This window comes from Danio aesculapii, chromosome 14 (genome assembly GCF_903798145.1).
Source record: "Danio aesculapii chromosome 14, fDanAes4.1, whole genome shotgun sequence".
NCBI classification, from domain to species: Eukaryota; Metazoa; Chordata; class Actinopteri; order Cypriniformes; family Danionidae; genus Danio; species Danio aesculapii.
In genome coordinates, this window is record NC_079448.1 from 38,520,901 (window position 1) to 38,542,295 (window position 21,395).

A 21,395-nucleotide genomic window follows, 5' to 3' on the forward strand; every position below is an offset into this window, starting at 1 on the left:
ACAGTGTCAAAATGTCTGGACTTGACAGGATTAGCAAAGAAACTGAGATTAAAAGATCTGTTCTAACTCTCTGTGATCCAACTACACTTCAAGAAGCAATTGCCTGTGCCTTTAATGCTAGTTCTCCCCACCCACCGTTCTCATGTGCAAGTCAGAGTGTGCCTCAATCTCCGCCTCCGCTGTGTCAGATAAACAGCACAGTGACAGGCATGAAGGAAGCAGATCTCACGTAATGTTTGTGAGAAATACTACAGTAAGAACTTTCCTAATGATAATTTGATGTAATTGTAGTGGAATTAATTCAAGCCTTTCTGCAACGATGAGTCACACACAATGTCATTACAACGTTCACACACACAGACACACACGCACACACACACACACACACACACCCACACACGTTTAAATTTGCACTGTTTTTGCTCATGTGACAGGAAGCACGTTAATATATATTGCTGTATAGTTATATCTTCTTTTATAATTGTACTGACATGAGGCTGTGGTGATAAAATAAGGATGGTAAAATCGCTGTAATTCATTAAAAACATGCACTGTTTAAAAAAAATTGTAAACTTGTAAAACTCGTTCTTGATCACATTTGATGATGATCGATGATCACAGAGAGCTCAACAGATCTTGTAATCCAGGTGTCGTTGCGGATGTCCTGTCTTGTTGATATGATTATACATGCTTCTACGGAGACATGTTAATACGCAGCTGTCAATCAATTTGGTGGGCAGGGAAATGGCAGTCCTGCGCACGTTCTCTCTGACTCAAAAATTGAAATTTTCAAGAGGGTATAATAAATTGTATGTTGTGTTTTTTAGCCTGAAACTTCAAAGGTACATTCTGGAGACACAAAAAACTTAAGTTACATCTTGCAAAAAGCCCAAAATTGGAGCTCTTTAACAATTTAAAATGTTAAATACTTCCTGATCGCTGAAAAACACTATAGTTACAGCACTGACTTTAGCATAGCTGCTATACACAGCATCTAAAGACTAGTGGTAAACTAGGGGCTTCTTATGGAGTGAGTCGCACATTGTTCATCACATGGGATTTTGTCACCTGGTTAAATAAAGCACATTATATCTCATAGTAAATCCTACAGGAACCTCAGCACAGAAACCAAAAATAGGATAAAAAGGGGCACAATTAAGTGGCCTGCCCTCTTATATGCTTAAACATGACAGCTGTAGTACCTACAATACAGATCTTGACAAAGCATTGCTTTAAACGTGCAAAAAAGCAATGATATTGAATTTGCTGTTACATTATTCATAAAAGGAATATACAGTGTTATACCATACTTTATTCATGGGTTCGCCCTCATGCAATAATGTCTTGTGAAAGAGTCTGAAGGAGCTTAGAGGAGGACAGCAGCTCAGAAAGGCCAACACAGAGAGTTATTAAACACACAGAGAGCGCAGACACATCTAATACTGCTAACTTACACTGGCACAGACAGAATCCACAGAAATGTTAACAGAGCCAAACATCAATTTCTCTATTGTAATAATATAATGTTTGTGTGGGGTTACCAGTATATTAGACGAGCAAAGACCTCTCTTGTAATAATGTAAGCAATCTTCTAGAGTGTCATAGACAACGTTAACAGGTAATATATTTGAAGTTTGGACGCTCAGTCAAAAAGAAAATGTACGTTTGGAAAGGAAATGGTCTTGACAGAATGAAAGGAGGACACTTGGCAACATGCACTACGCAGAAAGCATCTCAATTCCTTTCAATGCATTCCGACACACACTGATTGGACCATGAAGAAAAACACAGCCACTGATTTGAACAACACAGCTTAAAGATGATTGTGGAAAAGTGTTTTTTTTATTTTATTCCTATATTATTTTTTATTCACTATATGCTGTTTGTTTTTGTTCAGAGCCCTGCTTATGATGTGAAAAAATATGTATACATTATGCTTTATATTTCGTTTTAGTTAAATGGTTGCAATGAATTGAAAATGCATCTTAATTTAATTTTAAAATACAGCTTAATTTGTTTCTTTGTTTTAGTAAATCATGGCCATGTTGAACTTGATTTCACAAAAAAGAAATAGATTTAAAAAATTTTCATTATGTCTTGTACGTTTTACTAAAAACAAAGGAATTAATTAGTAAAACATGCTATATTTAATTATTCAATCATACATTCATTTTCTTTTCGGCTTAGTGCCTTTATTAATCTGGGGTCGCCACAGCGGAATGAATCGCCAACTTATCCAGCACATGTTTTACGCAGCGGAAGCCCTTATATTATATTATATTATATTATATTATATTATATTATATTATATTATATTATATTATATTATATTATACATGAATTATATGTTGCAATAATTGGCGGTTCATTCCACTGTGACAACCTCTGAAATAGAGACTAAACCGGAGGAAAATAAATGAATATATTATATTATATTATATTATATTATATTATATTATATTATATTATATTATATTATATTATATTATATTATCAAGCTGTTTGGACAGACATGTGTGTAGGTATAGTGTAGATATCGTCATATTGGGGTGATATAAACACACCCAGTCCTTTTTTTCAATTAAACAACATAAAATCGGTGGACCAATTGGAGCGGTTTTCAGACCGACAGCAACTTGACGTAGGAGTGCGGTCCCCCGCCCACCGAATTGATTGACAGCTGCTTATTAACATGTTTTCTTAGTAACGCGTTTAATCATATCCAGTGTTGCCAGATTGGGCGGTTTCCCGCCCAATTGGGTGGTTTTGAATTTATATTTGCGGGTAAAAAATGACATAGGTGGGTAGTGAAAATTTGGCCAGTTTTGCAACGGCATGCCTGCCAGCCCCGGTCTGACCTTATAAACCTGTTTTGATCTCCCAAAGAGATGCCATAGCCCCCGTTCTTCGCATACAAACGCTTAGGAACAGTGTAGAAACGCTTGTGATCTCCCTCCTCGACACAAACTCTCAATCACACTCCCACTATCCCCCCGCTTTTCAACTTCACGAAAGGTTATTATAGTCTACTGATTGTTGGGCGGCGCTTTTTGGTTTTCAGCAGTTTTTTGACAGTTTTTGGGCTGGAATCAGTCAGCTGCATCTGGCAACACTGATCATATCAACAAGACAGGATGTGCGCAAAGCCACCGGGAATAAAAGGTCTGTTCAGTTTGCTAGGATCATCAATCATCATCAAATGTGATCATGAGTGAGTTTTACAAGTTTAAAATGTTTTAAAACAGTGCATGTTTGTAATCTTTATCACCACAGCCGCATGTCAGTCCAATTATGAAAGAAGACGCTTCAATACCATTTTGTGGACGTTAAATCAGGTTTATTTTGTACAACAACATAACGGATATCCATACAGCAGTGGATATAAACATGTATCCTGTCACATTTGCGTGCAAAAAGAGTATAACGCTAAACGCGCGTGCTGTCTGTGTGTGTGTCTGTGTGTCTGCGCATTGTGTGTGTGTGTATCAGTGTGTGTGCCTGAACTTTGTAACGACATTGTGTGTGACTCATCATTGCAACTCCACAACAAATGCATCAAATACTCATATAAGTTCTTTCTGTAGTATTTCTCACAAACGCTACATGAGATCTGCTTCCATCATGTCTGTCTGTGGTCTGACACAGCGATTAAGGCAGGCTGACAGGCACGTGGAAACGGTGGGCGTTAAAGGCCTTAAAGGCGCAATACACAAAAACCGCTGATGGTCAGTGCTATAAAATAGAAACTTATGAAAGTTATAATAAAAAATCTGATGGGTGTTTTGAGCTGAAACTTTACAGACACATTCTGGAGACTCAAAAGACTTAACATACAAAGACTAATAAATGATATAAAAACATTGTTCATTGTTAGTTAATTATATTATGTTATGTTACGTTACATAATTCATTCATTCATTCATTTTATTTTCATAAATAGTCTCTTTATTAATCTGGAGTCGCCACAGCGGAACGAACCGCCAACTTATCCAGCATTTGTTATACGCAGCGGATTCCCTTCCACCTGCAACCCATCACTGGAAAACATCCATACACACTCATTCACACACATACACTACGGACAATTTAGCTTACCCAATTCACCTATACCACACATCTTTGAACTTGTGGGGGAAACCGGAGCACCCGGCGGAAACCCACGTGAACACAACAAGAACATGCAAACTCCACACAGAAACGCCAACTGACCCAACCAAGGCTCGAACCAGCGACCTTCTTGCTGTGAGGCGACAACACTACCTACTGTGCCACCGTGTCGCCATATTATATTATATTATATTATATTATATTATATTATATTATATTATATTATATTATATTATATTATATTATATTATATTATATTTTAAAACATGCTGGAATAATTTGCGGTTCATTTCACTGTGGCGACCTCTAAAATAAAGACTAAGCCAGAGAAAAATGAATAAATAAATAATTATATTATATGATATTATATTATATGATATTATATTATATTATATTATATTATATTATATTATATTATATTATATTATATTATATTATATTATATTATGTTATATTGTATTATGTTATATTATATTATATTATATTATATTATATTATATTATATTATATTATATTAAATTATAGAAAGTATTCCTTAAATTAACACTAATTATTTAATTTAACAAAGATTAATAAATGACATAAAATCATTGTTAGTTGATTTAAGCTATGTGATGTTACTATGTTATTATTATGTTTTTCAAATAAAATGTTACTACAATTTCTATGTACTATTTTAGTTCTTATATGGATCAATTAAACTGGGGCTTATATATGAATTTCGAATAAACCCCAAAAGTATTACAAATGTATCTATTTACTAATTAGGGCAAAGGTGGCTCTAAAATTGACTTCCACTGAAATCTGGTTATTATATGCTATATGAGTGCTTCCGTATGTTTTCCCACAAAAAGTCAAACAGATGGCTGAATGTGTTTATTACCATGCCAGACTTTGGAAATGCATTTGAATTTCATGAAGTCCTTTTTAAATTGGTTTAAAAGATGGGATTCTGAGTAAACTCCAGGTGAGGTGGAGCTCACTAACACCACCATCACCTCATGAATGGAGAAAACGGCATTCAGATTTCAATATTTGGCATTGGAATAAACATCCAGCAATGACTGATCTGCAATCAGAGGATCTCAAATGTTGATGAACAAAGCATTGGGAAGTGGACTGTCCTCACAAGGGGGGATGCATCTATATTAGTCTCTATTTAGGCCTATAAAGAGACTTTTAAAGTAATGCGATTTGAACGCCAACAACAGTGTTAATTATCACATTTTACGCAGGTATTTTCTGTCTATTTTTAGGCCAGTAAGCAATTAAATATACGCTTAAAAGTGAGATTTTAAACACTGCTTACAAAATGTCATCTAATAGGAAAAGATCAGCGTTCATTTATGTAAATAAATCATAACAGATTTTGACATACTTTCATTTAAAAAGGATAAACAAAAAATTATGGCTGAAAAACTAAGTGTGAATATGATTTTTTTAATGTCTTATACAATTATTAACTTCAGATTCAGATACAGACTTGCATTTTGCAGAGGCGCTGTTTATATTTTTATACATAAATGCTATGTAAATTATATTCAAATTGCTCCGAGGAAGATATAGAAACATTGCATTCAGAATATTTTGGCATATTTTACAGAGCTGGAAATCTTTTTTTTTGACCCAAAGTATTAAAAGCAATGTCTTGAACAGGAACTGACACAAAACATGGTTAATTGTGGGACGTTTAACAACAAGCATTTAGCATAATGTGATATTGAATATGCTTCACAGGGTAAAAAGCATTCATCTAAAGCCCTTCTGTCATCATATACAGTGTCTTTATGCAACATTCACCATGGCTGTCAGCATTAAATTAAGCAAATCCTGTACATTTCACAGGGGACTGTACAGTAGTTGAAATTAGATTATGTTACTTGGGTATTACATGGAAATCACATTACAAGTCTTTGGTTCGACAAGAAAAAAAAAACGAATTTGCATCAAGTAGAGGATCCTGAAAGCATGTGAATATATACATTTATAAATAATATATTTACATATGGGTCAAAGGCTTAAATGGATTTTCAAGCATCAAAATAAAGGTGTAATACAGATTTATTCATTTTTTTCCATGTGCATTTGCATTTTTCATGTTCTATTTAAAAAAATAATGATATATGATCATATAATGTGCTTCCCTTAGCATGATTCATAGATAACACCTACTGAAATGTACTAACAATAGTTTAAATATCAAAAAAGTCTTGTTAGGCATATTTATTAGATTAGCTGGGCTTCCAGCTAATTCTATCAAACCTCTTCAGCTGCTTCAGAATGCAGCAGCATCTATCAAACCTCTTCAGCTGCTTCAGAATGCAGCAGCACAAGTGGTCTTTGATGAACCCAAAAGAGCACATGTCACTCCGCTACTCACCCGTTTGCACTGGCTGCCAGTTGCTACTCGCATCAAATTCAAAGCTCTGATGTTTGCTTTCAAAGCAACCTCTGGCTTTGCTCCTTCTTATCTGCACTCACTTCTGCAGATTTATGTGCCCTCCAGAAACTTGCGTTCTGTGAATGATCGTCGCCTGGTGGTTCCATTCCTAAGAGGGAAGAAATCACTTTCCCGAACTCTCGCATTCAATCTGCCCAGTTGGTGGAATGAACTCCCTAACTACATCAGAACAGCAGAGTCACTTGCTGTCTTCAAGAAACGACTAAAAACGCAACTGTTTAGTCTCCACTTTCCTTCCTAATCTTAACTGCCTCTCTGGCTATACCACTAACTGTACGATCTCAAAAAAAAAAAAAAAAAATTACATTACTAATGCTTTGCTTCTTAGACTTTACACACCTGAAACTTGTCTATAGCACTTGTTTACTGCTGCTCTTATAGTTGTGTAAATTGCTTCCTTGTCCTCATTTGTAAGTCGCTTTGGATAAAAGCGTCTGCTAAATGACTAAATGTAAATTTATAACAATAATTAGTTGATCATATTTACAATCACAAACACTGCAGTTTAAATCTTCACTTATACGGCTGTACTTATGTAACTATCTTTGCCCCATTGACTACATTATAACCATATTTTTTGATTGCAAAGCCAGCATATAATCATGCGTTTTTGATTGTTAGTGTTTTTTTCCTTTGTGATAAGAGGTCAAATTTGTCATTTTTACTGTTGATCATCAGTTGACACCATTCAACCCTTAGAAAGCCCTGTGCAAAAAAAAAAAACATCTGGCATTTATATGGAGTTCTATAGAGTATAACAGCAAATTATAATGTGTGTACTGTACATAAATACACTTACTGTGTTTACTATGTTCTGAGATGCTTAGTTAGATTAGTTAGAAGTCCTCAAAGGTCACACACAAACACACGCTATAATGTCTATAAAAACATATACAAGTTTTTTTTTTAACTGCAACTGATGATCAACAGGACATATTACAAATTGTACCTCTTCCTGACAGGTAAAACCACCAACAATCAAAAATGCATAATTTTATCACACACTTAGAATGTACTCGATTAAATCTGCATTATCAGTGGTTATCAGCTAATAGATATGGGCCAGTAGGGGCCTACTGGTAGCGTAAGAAGGCTGTTATCATCCATCCACATGGTAAAATAATAGAGAAGATAAAATAATAGAGAAGACTCCAGATCCAGATCAGTTTTTACATTACTGTGTTGGTTGGGTTTAGGGTTGGGGTAGGGGTAGACGTTTATAAAATGCAATTAATGGAAAATGTAATAAATAATATAAATAATTCTCGTTAACTTCCGGCCGCAGCCATATGTGCTCTACAGCTGATTAACCTTGTGAATGGATGATAACAGGCTTCTGAGCCTACCAGTAGGTGCAGAAGGTGCCTACTGGCCAATATCTATTAGCTGATAACCACTAATAACGCTCATTCAATTGAGTGATAACATTAAAATTGGCTGATTATGTGGTGTCATGGCTTTGCGATCAAAAAATGTCATAATGGTAGTCAATGGGGCAAAAACAGCCACGGACATAATGAAAGAGTAGTAAATTTGCCCAGAGTGTATTGTTGAGTTTTTGAAAATATCCAAAGGATTTCCCCCCCCAAAAATGTGTCAAAATAAGAGTCACCAAATATCATACCGTTTGCTGAAACACAGAGAAAGTTGTGGCCAAATTAAGACTCAAAATCACCCCAGAGGGGATGAAAACACCCCCAAAACACACAAGGGTTAATTATTTAAAATATAAAATTTAATAAGATGACTTATTATTATTTTAAGTAGAAAGTACAAGGCAGAATAGGTTTTTTTTTTTTTTTACATAAACATATGAAGAGTTCAGATGCAAAAACTGCAAAGTGCTGTCTAAAATTTCCATTAAAAAAATTAACATTTTTCTCAGCCTCCTTTGTCTATGTTGAGATATTTAACTTTAAAGACCAGGAAAAGGACTTTATTCTTTGCCATACAAGTGATGTTAATGAACATGCACACAGGAACTTGATAAAAATGCTCATTTTAGAGGAAAATGTCAGACAGCATTTAGAGGTTTTTGCATTTAAACTCTTCATATGTTATGCTGAAACATGTCAAGCCATATTTGAAACAATAGACTCTTGACTTGCATTTAATTAGCTTTTTATGTATCAAATTTAGTTTCTAAGACATTTTTTTCATATAAAATTGAAATTCTATTTGATGTTGACGCCAAAAGTCATCTTTGCCTCATATATTGTAATACCTTTACCACTTCAAAGGATTAGATTCCAATCCTTTCTATGAATCATCCAATATCCTCAAATTTAGTTTCTTCAGAAATGTAGAGAGATAAAATTGGAATTCATTTTTATTCAGATCATGCCATATTTCTGAACCAGCTTCTCCATTGGGAGATGTGGATAACATCAGAAATGTTAAGAGACTATGAAAAAGATATTAAAAAGAAAAAGCATGAGAAAGAAAGCTTTAAATCCAATATGTGCTGGATAAAAAATAGAAGCATTGACAAACCTGTGAAAAGACGAACAAAACAATGATATTTTCCAAAGAAACGATGCTTGTGTTTTCCCACCGGCGGTCAGAATAAGCAGACAGTTGCAGTTTTCACATTCGTCCAGTCAAAAGCATCTAACCTTCTGGGGCAATTCATGTTTCTTAGAGGAGTTAGAAGTCAGTCAATGAAGCTTTTGCACCATGATATCACATATATAGTCTTGTCCATGTCTGCTGTCCGGTCAGGGACTGTGATTTCTGTTTTGAACAGGAAGGCAACCCCGGAGCGGCTACATTTTATAGCAGTATATCTGGGTTCATTCCAGCTCAACTCCCTGCAACTACCATTAATGTAGAATGAATGCCTCTGGCAAAAGTTGAGCTGCCAGAATTATGGCTGTGAGTTTACTAGCATGCATCCATCTCTGCTGCATAAGCAGGAAAAAAAAGAAAGAATAAGGGAAACTTTCAAGTCCTAGTATAGAGGATGGAGATGAGCTGATTGAATTCATACGACATCACACAACATAAATCTCACACTGAGTGAACATCTCTGTGAGTGAATAGAGTTTTATCTTCTTTTTTTTGAAGAAAGTTTTCTGTCTGAAAACAACAGTTGAGTCATATTCCTCTTTTTTTAGTTTATTTTAGTAAAATACAAATAAAGTTAATAAAAATGTATAAGTTAATGAAGTAACAAAGTTGTAATAAAGTTTTATTTTTCTCAAAGCAACGCCTTACACTTTTAGATTATATAACCTTATATATGTTAATTATACAGTATGTCTAAAATATGTATACATTTTATTTAATGTATAAAATATATTCAATTTAATTCAGTTCATCTTTATTTCTATAGTGCTTTTACAGTGTAGATCGTGTCAAAACAACTTAACATAGAAGTTCTAGTAAATTGAAACCGTGCCAGTCCAGTTTACAGAGTTGAAGTTCAGTTTAGTTCAGTTCAGTGTGGTTTAATTTTCACTGCTGAAAGTTCAAACACTAAAGAGCAAATCCATTGATGCACAGCTCCACAAGTCCCAAACCAAGCAAGCCAGTGGCGATACCAGTTGTCCATACAATAGTTTGTGATTCGAAGGTGTATTCTGTTTATTTGAATTATATTGAGATCTGCTCCAAGAACTTTTGATAAGTTTAAGAAGCATGCATTTACGTTTTTATTTGCTTAAAATGTGGTATTGTTTGGGTTGTACACTGTAAAAAATCCAACTTACAAACTGTTCGCTCAGTTTAAAACTCTAAGTTAGGTTGACATTTTTTTGAGCTCAGTGTTGAGTTTACTCATGAAAACTATTTAACAGCATATTTAGAACTGTTTGTTCAATAAAAATAATGGAAAATGTTGAGGAGATGTACAATTTTGATTTCTTCAGTGTTTATTTCATGCACTGCCAAACATTAAAAGTTGGGCTAACTTAAAATTTTAAAGCAACCGGCTGCAAATAAATGTTGTATTTTTAAACTTAAGTGGTTGAAGTTGTGCCAAATTATAATTTTTTTTTAAATTGAGTTGAATCAACTTATTCCAGAAAGTATGTCTGACTTAAACCAACCTTTTCAGTGAACTTAAAAATATATATTGGCACTTATAAACTTTCAATTTCTTTGCAGACAGTTGCTTTAAAATTTTGTTAACTGAACTTAAAAAAATATTTGGCACACCTTCAAACACTGAAGTTGAATATTTTCTTTGCAGCCGGTTGCTTTGAATTGTTAACTCAACGTTTTATTTTTTACAGTGTATAAACTATGGTAAAAAATAAATAAGTAAACATTTATCAGCTGTTAGTATTTTTCCAGTATTTCATTTCTTATACAATGTATTGTTTCAAACTATAAAAAAGTTACTTTATTAAACTAACAACATTTTCAACATAAAAAAATGTCATGCAGTGAAGAACATTTGTTAATGCTGTCACGATTCATGCTAATAACAAACCATTAACTAAGACTATTAGACCAGTAAACTACCAATTAGCAGTAGTACTAATTAACTAATTATTATTAATGTTAGCAAGGTAGAAGTTGGATTTAAGATTTGGCTAGTATTAGAGATGTAAAATAAGATCATACTTTATAGCTACTAATAAGCAGTTCAAATCTTAATAATCTTAAAAGCCAGTATTAAAAAGCATGACTTGTAACTTAAAATAAAGTGTTACCAAACATTTTAATTAGGGCTGCATGATATTGGAAAAATCTGACATTGCAATGTTTTCTTTTTCTGCAATAAATATTGCGATTATATGTACAATTTTACTGGATGACTTGAAAACTATATGCTATTTGGAGAGAATGTATTAATTTACAATGATTGGCATGATTCTGTAGGGAAGTGAATCATGCATTAAATGTAATAAATCCAGCCTGATCTCACAAGAAAACATAAGTATTTTACGTTTTGTCAGTTTAGTGGCTAATTCGTATGAATTCGTATGAGTTCAGTCGTACGAAATTGTACGATTTTAAAAAGGAGGCAAGGCACCTAACCCCACCCCTAAACCCAACCATCATTGGGGGATGAGCAAATCATACTAAAATTTACGAATTGGATTGTACGAATTCATACGAATTAGCCACTAAATCAAAAAGTTACGAATTGCCGTGAAATTGTGTTGAATAAATTACAAGCGGTGGAGCAGTGGGTAGTGCTGTTGCCTTACAGCGAGAAGGTCGCTGGTTCAAGCCTCGGCTGAGTAAGTTGCCATTTCTGTGTTGAGTTTGAAACGTGCGCTATGTGAATTGGGAAAACTAAATTGTCCTTAGTGTATGTGCGTGAATGAGAGTGTACGGGTGTTTCCCAATGATGGGTTGCAGCTGGAAGGACATCCGCTGCGTAAAACATATGGTGGATAAGTTGGTGGTTCATGAATGAATAAATGAAATAATTCAACTTTATTACAAATGGTAAGATTTCTTGTGCCTGAATGCTTTAAATTCTCTTAGGCCTTAAAAACATGTGCATAACTTTGCAACAACTACACTCATGTGTTTCTAAAGAATTACAAAAAGGATAAATATTCTTCATGGACTCATCAATGGCAATAATTAACCTTTATTTTTAAGAGTGAACATGCATGAAGCTATTTGAATTTGCAAATAATTGGAAAACCCCTGTGAATAGTGTAAAATAGTGGTTCCAAACTGCTCAAAATAAATAAACAAATAAATAAAATAGTGACATTAGCAATGATGGTCATATTTTAAATTAACAAAAATATTTGTTGATTGGCTTACAAATACTATACACTCAAATACATCTTAATATATGTTTTCTAGAATGCACAATATGTTTATTTTCATTTAATATTTGCAATAGAGTGTAAAAACTCTAAATTTGTCTGGTCAGAACAAAAACTGCAGTAGGTGGAGCTTAAAGAAAGGCAGAAATGTTGTAAGATATTTGTTTAATGTTAATAGAAAGGTTTTTAAAACTGTAATTAAATACATTTTAATGATTAATAAAATGGTAAAATTAACAGTCAATAATTTGTTTTATTATTAAACTTATATATGTTTCATTTATATCCTAAACCCCCCCCCACTGACCCTTCATAAATCTTTGCTGAGCCCAATGATGGAAACTATAGGTATGCAAGAAACCTTGCAGTGATCAGTTCTATAAAGAATCATTATTTTATTCTACATTTTAATTATTAAAATAAACCTTTTGCATTTGGAAAAAAATTGCGGATTTAAAGGTTTCACAAGAACCATCAATGGTTAAATTTATACTTAAGAGAGGATGTGTTGTTTTGCATGCAGACCTTTAATTTTCTCAAAATCAAATAAAAACCTACCCTGATATTTTTTTAAAGACCCCAGTCACAGTCATGGAGTGTAAAGAAAGATTTAATGTTGTTTTAGGAATTTTCAGCTCAGAAAGTCAGGTCAACAGAACAGCGGCATTAATCTATTCATGCACTTTCCCTAAAGCATGTTTCTGATAGCACTTATTTTCAGGTGGGTAAGGAAATAATGTTTGATGTCCTACTTGCCTGAGGAGGGAGAGTCTCGATAATGCTTGTTCAACTGTATAGAAGGTCATACAAGGCTATGTTTTTCTTCTTTCCCCCCCCTCTATATCTCACGGTTGACTGAACATTTAAAATTTAAATTTAATGGTAAACTGAAGCCTGATTCAGAGAAGGATAAGGAAAAAAATTAAGCTTTGGTCAAAGACGACATGTCCCATTTTTGTTTTAAATTTACTGAAGTGATTTACATACTGTATACAGAGAAAGCTTTTTAAAATGCAAGTTAATTGTCTACTTCAATGCTTTATAAATCGTTAAAATAAAATGTTAAAATATGGGTAATATGTTCCATTTTCATTTATTTAAGTAAAAATTAAACAGCATATTTATAATAATAGTTACTGAAATAAATGTGATCATGTCATATTTGGTTTGAATTTAAAATAATTAAAAACATCTGAAAACAAACCTTTTTTAACCTCTAAGTTTAATATTTAACTCTCCTATTTACCTACACTTTAAAACCCAACGGTCAACTTTATCAAGTGAAATGAGTGTAGTTAAAATTTACTGAAAATTAATTCTACTCATTTGAAAAGAGTTTTGAACTCAGTGTTGAAGGTAATGAGTTAATTAAATACCTCATTACTTCAACTGACATGGAGTAAGTTCACAGTACTCATAGTTTTTTTTAACTCAAATGGTTTGTAGCAATCCTTTTCCTCAAACGGTTTGTTGCCTTAACTTATTGGGTTTTACAGTACTCAGTTGGTTTGAGTTCTCTTGTGTTTTACTGTGCTCGAATTGCTTCATTTACTCAAATGGATTAAGTTCACAGTACTCATTAGAAACTCAAGGTTTGTTGCAATCAGTTTCCTCAAACGGTTTGAGTTACCTTAACTTTTTGGGTTTTACAGTGTAGGGGTCAATTTGACCTCATTGAATAATACATACAGTAGGTGTACTGTACCAGTAAATACATACTTGAAATATATACACTGTAAAACCCAATGAGTAAAGGTAACTCAAACCATTTGAGGACACCTATTGCAACAAACCATTTAAGTTCAGAAACTAATCCTAATGAGTACTGTGAACTTAATCCATTTCAGTAAACGAAGCAATATGAGCATTGTAAAACCCAACACGCTAAGACAACTCAGACCGCTTGAGGAAGTCGATTGCTACAAACCATTTAAAAAACTAATCTATATGAGTGCTGTGAACTTCATTTAAGTTGAAGTAATGAGGTATTTAATTAAGTAGAATTAACTTTTAGTACATTTTGAGTTAACTACACTCGTTTGATAAACTTGACTCATGGGTTTTATAGTTTGGATATATTTTTTGCTTCAAATGTAATGACTTTTCCTAATTTAATGTGGATAACTCTGTAAACATAAAATTAACTTGGACATTTTTTTTCAATACCCTGTCAGTTTGTAACCAGGGTGATCCTAGTGGTAATTTATTGAGATTTTATTTTAATTTACCAATTTGACAATGGGCAATCTAGATGTATAAGGGGCAAGGAGTGAGGGAAGGGGGATTGGGTTACTACTAGGGCTATTTAAGAAGTCAACCATGACATAAATTACTTTAGTTCTATTAGTTAAAAAGAAATAAAGATTTGGCCCCAAAAGTTAAAAAGTGTTACCAGAATTCTGGGTTAATACACTATAAAACCCAACAGTCAACTTTATCAAATGAAATGAGTGTAGTTAACTCAAGATTTACCTAAAGTTAATTCTACTCATTTAAAAAGAGTTTTTTATTATTTAAAATATTTTTTTATTAATTAAATACCTCATTACTTCAACTGAAATGGAGTAAGTTCACAGTACTCATATAGATTAGTTTAACTCAAATAGTTTGTAGCAGTCGGTTTCCTCAAACGGTTTGTTGCCTTAACCTAATGGGTTTTACAGTACTTAGTTGGTTTGAGTTCTCTTCATTTATTGGGTTTTATTTGGCTCAAATTGCTCCGTTTACTTAAATGGATTAAGTTCACAGTACTCATTAGGATTAGTTTTTGAACTTAAATGGTTTGTTGCAATCGGTTTCCTCAAATGGTTTGAGTTACCTTAACTTTTTGGGTTTTACTGTGTAGGGGTCAATTTGACCCCATTGAATAATACATACATGTACTGTACATACCAGTAAATACATACTTGAAATATATACACTGTAAAACCCAAGCATTTTGACGAACAGTTGCAAAATATAAAGATTTAAGGTGACTATAGTTTACAGTTGCAACTAATTTGTATTTTAGGGTTGTTATATGTTATAATAATAATAATAATAATAATAATAATAATTATTATTATTATTATTATTATGCCTAACAAGATTTTTGGAATATATAAGCTAAATAAAAGCATTTCTTCTCTAAATCATTATAAAACCATAATAAAAAATTGATAGTCATTTATTTTTGCTCATAAAAATAATTAAACAAGACTCATTCTAATCTATAGAAGAAAACAATCAAGCTGTGTGACACTTTTATTGCTTATTATTGTTATTAATATAATATTTTTTAAATAGGTGATCAATTTGATTTGCTATATGAGATGTGATCTTTCCTTAATCCTGGCTATTCATTTCTTTGACCAGTTGATGGGGCTGTAGAGTCACAGTGGAACGTCTAATAAAATAATTGGCCTAATCAGTGGTTCAGGGTTGCATTAGGATTGCATTACTATGCAACAGAGTTTTAAAAAATCTGAAATAATGCTGTAAATAATAAAGAGGGCTCCTGGACTGTTATAGCTGCGTTCGTTCATTGCTTCCTTTGAACTATATATTGCTGGCAAACAGGATCATTTGTATTTGTAAGTAATCTGCTGCAGTGGTGTTTGTATATTTTAAGGTGTAATCTATCTCAAACAGAAGGAAACACAAGGGCCCGCAGTGTTTGTGATCGCACTTGAATGGTTGACTTATTCCCCGCTGCTTCACTCTCTTCCACCTTCTGTCTGCGGCGTACAGATAAGGCCGCTGTTGTAAGGGCTGTAATATGTTGTATCTGAGGTTAAGGTTAGATATCGTGCAAATAATCCTCTGGGGGCTTTGAAAAGCTGTGTTATTCTTGTCACTCTCTTGTTGTCTTACTCCTAGCAGCTACTTGCCATTTAAAATGAGTAATGAGCGGCATAACAATGCCAAATTAAAGCAATGATACTTGTTTCACGGTTTATTTGTGATTTGACTTGTGATATTTCCCTTTTATTTGGATTAGGACTGCAGTCGCCCTTGAAAATGTAGGGGGTAAATCATTTCATGTTTTAATAGGGAAATATTGGAGGGAAACTAAGCTTTTCAAGCATCTGGGGGTAAAATAGCCTGTTTTTTTAATATCTGTACCATGCATTAGTTAACTTCCATTAAGTAAGGCCTAGAGCTCAAGACATGTCTTGTGCTTCATTATACACATTATGGATTTGTTTTAAGGATTAGGAGTGTCTCAAGCCAATATCAAACATATGAAAGTTTCTTTCAGTAATAACAGTTTGATGACAAATAAAGCCAGACACTGGACTGAATACCATGTTTTTTTCTGGTGTAGCTCATGCAACATTAGTGATGCAAAACTGGTGCCATGATGATCATCAGCTGCTGCCTTCACTGTATTGCACCGTTTCTGGATGAAGAGAGCTGTGATGGTGTGTTGTAAGTGAGCTCTATCATACACCTGCTGCAATTGTTTTTTACTTGTTTTATCTCTGCACAGGTATCATTTTCACATTTTGCGCCACTTAGTATACAGTACATAGCAAATGCATTTGTGCACCCATGGGCATGCTGGTCTGCAAAGGATGTTTTTTTAAGGTGTTTTAGGGTTTAAAATTTTGAGACAACTGAAATGAATTCATTGATTGATCAACCTAAAGCTCGTCTAAAGTCAAAGGTGAAGGTATTTAAAGGTGCAGTATGTAAGGTTGACACCCAGTGGTTGAAATATGTATTGCACGTCTGGTTCAAAACACAAGCAAGCGCAGGTTGCCAGATTGAGGACCAAAAGGAGTGAGTCTAACGATTGAGCCTAAAGGCTGATTTAAGTCATATTCTAAATAAAGGCAACGGTATGCAAAAGTAGGAATATTCTCCATATTAAAAGGTGTTTTTTGTTCTAACCAATACCTGGAATTGATATATTAGATATATTTCTTGCAGCTGAACAACAGGATAAACTGCCAACTATCACCTCAGGTACACCTCATGTGCTTTATTCAGTATTAAATGCTAACAAGGCGAGTTTGAATGGCATTTTACATGATATTTATTGCTATACTACTGAAAGCAGCAGCAGATAGTTCACCTCAGATCTTCAAAATAAAATAAACCATTTGAAATTTAACTTTAGAACTAAACACATATGAGTGATTCAGCATGTACATTTAATAAAGTTAAAGAGGTTTAATATGTATTAACTAGATTATAAATCTTACCATTTCGTGAATGAGTGCGTATTCTGTACTTCTGAATGGCTGTGTTTAAATTTCTGTGGTGTTTCGTCTGGGGCAAAAAGCCAAATAGTTTTTCACTGCAAATCTCGTCATGTCGCATGTTGTTAGGACACGGGGTTACAATGTATCCTGCTCACTTAATGTTTATGTTCGTAATATTTATATTATTTGCTAGTTAATAACCACCTCATGTGGAACTCTGAATCTATCTCATTTCATAGTCTGCTACTGTCCACCGGAGGTCACATTTTTTCATGGGTGCGTATTTTGAGAGCCTTTCTGAATGAATGTATGAATGAATGAATGAAATACACTGTTTTACATCGAGTGCTGAAATATAATTTGGCATAGGGCAGGTTAAAAGAACCAAAACAAAGACAGTGTTCCGCCACATAACAGACATTTTCAAAGCAGAATATCTGACTTCAGCATTGTTTTTTTAGATAAACAAGAATGCTCACTTAGCATGTTTCTTAAATATCTGCAAACATATTGTGGTATTTTTATGCTTTAGAAGAGTCAAAAACGTACATACAGCATCTTTAAAGAGCAGGTTTATGATTTGTGTTCACTACGCATGTACACATTGCTTATTACACATACAGGGATGCACAACAGCACACAGACATATTTAAATATGGAAAATTAAAGGATTATTATTGTTTACATTAAAAACAACGCTACCTTCTTTCATGCCTTCTTCACTTCAGAGGGCTTTGGTGGAATCCGGCTCATTCTGTAGATGATCTGCTTGCACACTTTAATCTCGCTCACACGCAAATCATTATCCTTGCTTGTGAAGTGTTTATCTTTTCGCCATGTAAATAGCAAGTGAGCCATGGCAGGACTTCAACTAACTCTTAACGTGAATGGGAGATGTGACTTGGATTGGTTTTAATGCAGGTTACACCCAAAATACACCCATTAATCATTAAGAGAATAAGGATAACCTTTTTAGACCATGCACTGCGCTCACCGTCCAGTTTTCCCTGTCTTTTAAATAGCAGATTCAGACACTCTCTAAGTGCACCTGCACCTTGCACTTTAAACCATGCACTTAGATCAACATAGGCTCATTCTGAAAACGTAGCCCTATATGCGTTTCTGGCAACACAGGTTCATTCTGAAAACGTACCTCTACAGACATTTCTGGAGACCGCGAAATATGTTCCGGCGGCACTTTTTTTGCGGTTTTTGTTTTCGTGAATCCATGAGAGGCTGCTATGTATGCTTTTTGAGATCTCAAATTTCCCTCGCGAGTGCCATTTGCGCCTGCTGTTATCGCGTAAAACCCACCAGAGGCCACTGTTGACTGACTTTTTGACAGACTTTTAGACTGACTGAGCGAATGATGACTGACTCCCTCTTCCCTTAGCCCAACCAATTTTATCGATTTACACCACCCCATAGCGTTCGTTTACAAATATTTATTTTTCTGGATTGCTTTTTAAAACACTGCTATTGGCTTTTGGGAAGGGGGTGGCCTGGTCAATCTGTGATTTTTAAAATACTATTGGTTGGGTTTGGGGGAGGGTGGGGGTCAGTCAGTCAGTCAATCGCGGCCTCTGGTGGATTTATGTGAGAACAGCAGGTACGAATGGCACTCGCGAGTGAAATTTAACATCTGAAAAAGCGTACACCGCAGCCTCTGGTGGATTCACGAAAACAAAAACTGAAAAGAATGTAGCTCCTGGGATGTATTTTGCTCTCTTCAGAAATGTATGTAGAGGTACTAATCAGAATGAGCCTGGGTTGACTATGATTGTTAAAACAGAGCCAGTGTGTATTTGTCCAAATGCAAACTTTTCCCAGGACTATAATACTGACCTTAAGGTGTTGACATGCCTGCTACTGTGATTAAAATCATCATATGGGATGTTTTAATACTGTAATAATGTGATTTAATGTTTGTCTATGAATGATCAAGATTAATCTCAACAGTTTTGAAGAGTTGTGTTCAAATAGCAATGTGGCACAAATGTTAACACAGCAGAAATGCTGATGTTTAGGAATTTAATTTTATTCCTGCAGTAAGTTGAACATTTTTTTTTGTCAAACAATATAAAACTGTAAAGAACACATTCAACTTCTTAATGCATTAGGGAGCTGTGTATTCTAGTCTGTATATACAGTGCATTGATTTTGTAGCATTAAAAAAGATGCAATAACACTAGAAAGATTAAAAACTCAGTAAGAAAACAGAATTTTTGCAGTGTAATTATATAGATAAATGCTTTAATATACACGCTTTAAATAAAGCTTCGGGGCAGCATGGTGACTCAGTGGTTAGCACTGTCACCTCACAGCAAGAAGGTCACTGGTAGAGTCTCGGCAGGTGCTCCAGCTTTCCCCACAGTCCAAAGACATGTACTATAGGTGAACAGAATAAACTAAATTGACTGTATGAGTGAGTCATGAGTGAGAGTGTATGAGTGTTTCCCAGTACTTGGTTTCAGCTGGAAGGGCATCCGCTGTGTAAAACATACTGTATGCTGGATAAGTTTGCAGTTCATTCCGCTGTAGCAACGCCTGATGAATTAAGGGACTAAGCCGAAGAAAAATGATTGAATGAATAAATAAAGCTTCCAAAAGAAGATTAGAAGAACCTTTTTTGATTTTTTTTTTTTTTGTAGTGAAAATTTCTTTAAAATCTGAATGAGCTCATGAAAATCTCAATATTCTGCTTCAGATATACATCATCATACTTAAAAAAAAAAGTCCACAGAAACTTCTGGCTCACACAAAAAACTTAAAAACTGAATATTTTCAGCATAGCGTGAAGAATATTTTAATAATCTAAAGAAACTTTTTAAAAAGTAAATATTTTATATATATATATTGTGGAACCTTTATTTTTAAACTTTCCATTTAAAACAAGAAAAAATATCAATCAGGCGTGCGTTTCCGAAAACCATCGTTAGCCAACTAAGGTTGCAAGTTCTGTCGTTACAAGCATAGTTCATTGAATTGGCATTTCACAACATTCGCAAACTGCATTGCAAACTTGTATGCTTCCAATACATCTCTAGAGCTGTAGTAAGAAGCATAGTTCCTTTATCCCCCTATGCCCTTTATTTAAAACACTCTAACTATTAAAAAAACTCATAAAAGTCATCTCTCTTCAGGTGTAATTTGCTTTCAAAGTATTTTTACTGTTCAGTTTTAGTGATCTTCATATTGACAATTACGCTCCCTTCGTAGTGCACTTTGAAAACATGCCATTTTGAACACAGCCATGGCTCATTACAAAAGCTATAGCTGACATCATTTAAAAGCGGAATTTATGTTGCGTCTCCTCATTTCTTACAGCCTATTGTAAATTAGGCATACAGCCGTTAACGATTTATATATGAGATTAGAATATGTGTTAGCTCAGTGATTTTATATGGAATATCCTCAATAATATTTGTAAAGAAAACATACATAATTCCTGTATGTGTTGTTTACATATATTTCAATAAATATGGAAACGAGTGCATGTTTTTTTTTTTTTACCAAAACTAATATTGGATTTTTTTTTTGTAAATGTCTGTGCGTGTAAAACAATTTAATTTGCATAAAAATTATGTTTTTTTTTCCTAAATAAGTTGTTACTCCACTCCGTGTAGAGAGTGTAATTATGAACACTTTACGCTATAACTAACATGGTTCAAACGATGGATCTGCGACAGAGAAACTATGGCTTTGGGAAACACTTGTCACTACCTCGTTCTTTTCCCAAACGATGCCTCGTACTATAATAGTTAAGCTGCGAGTTATGTTGTTGTTTGGGAAACGCACCTCAGAGCAATAAGAAAAGCATTTTTTGCAATGAATAATATTATCCTTGTATTTTGCTACACAATTTTTTTGTTGTTCCCTTTAGCCAGACTGATTTTCCTA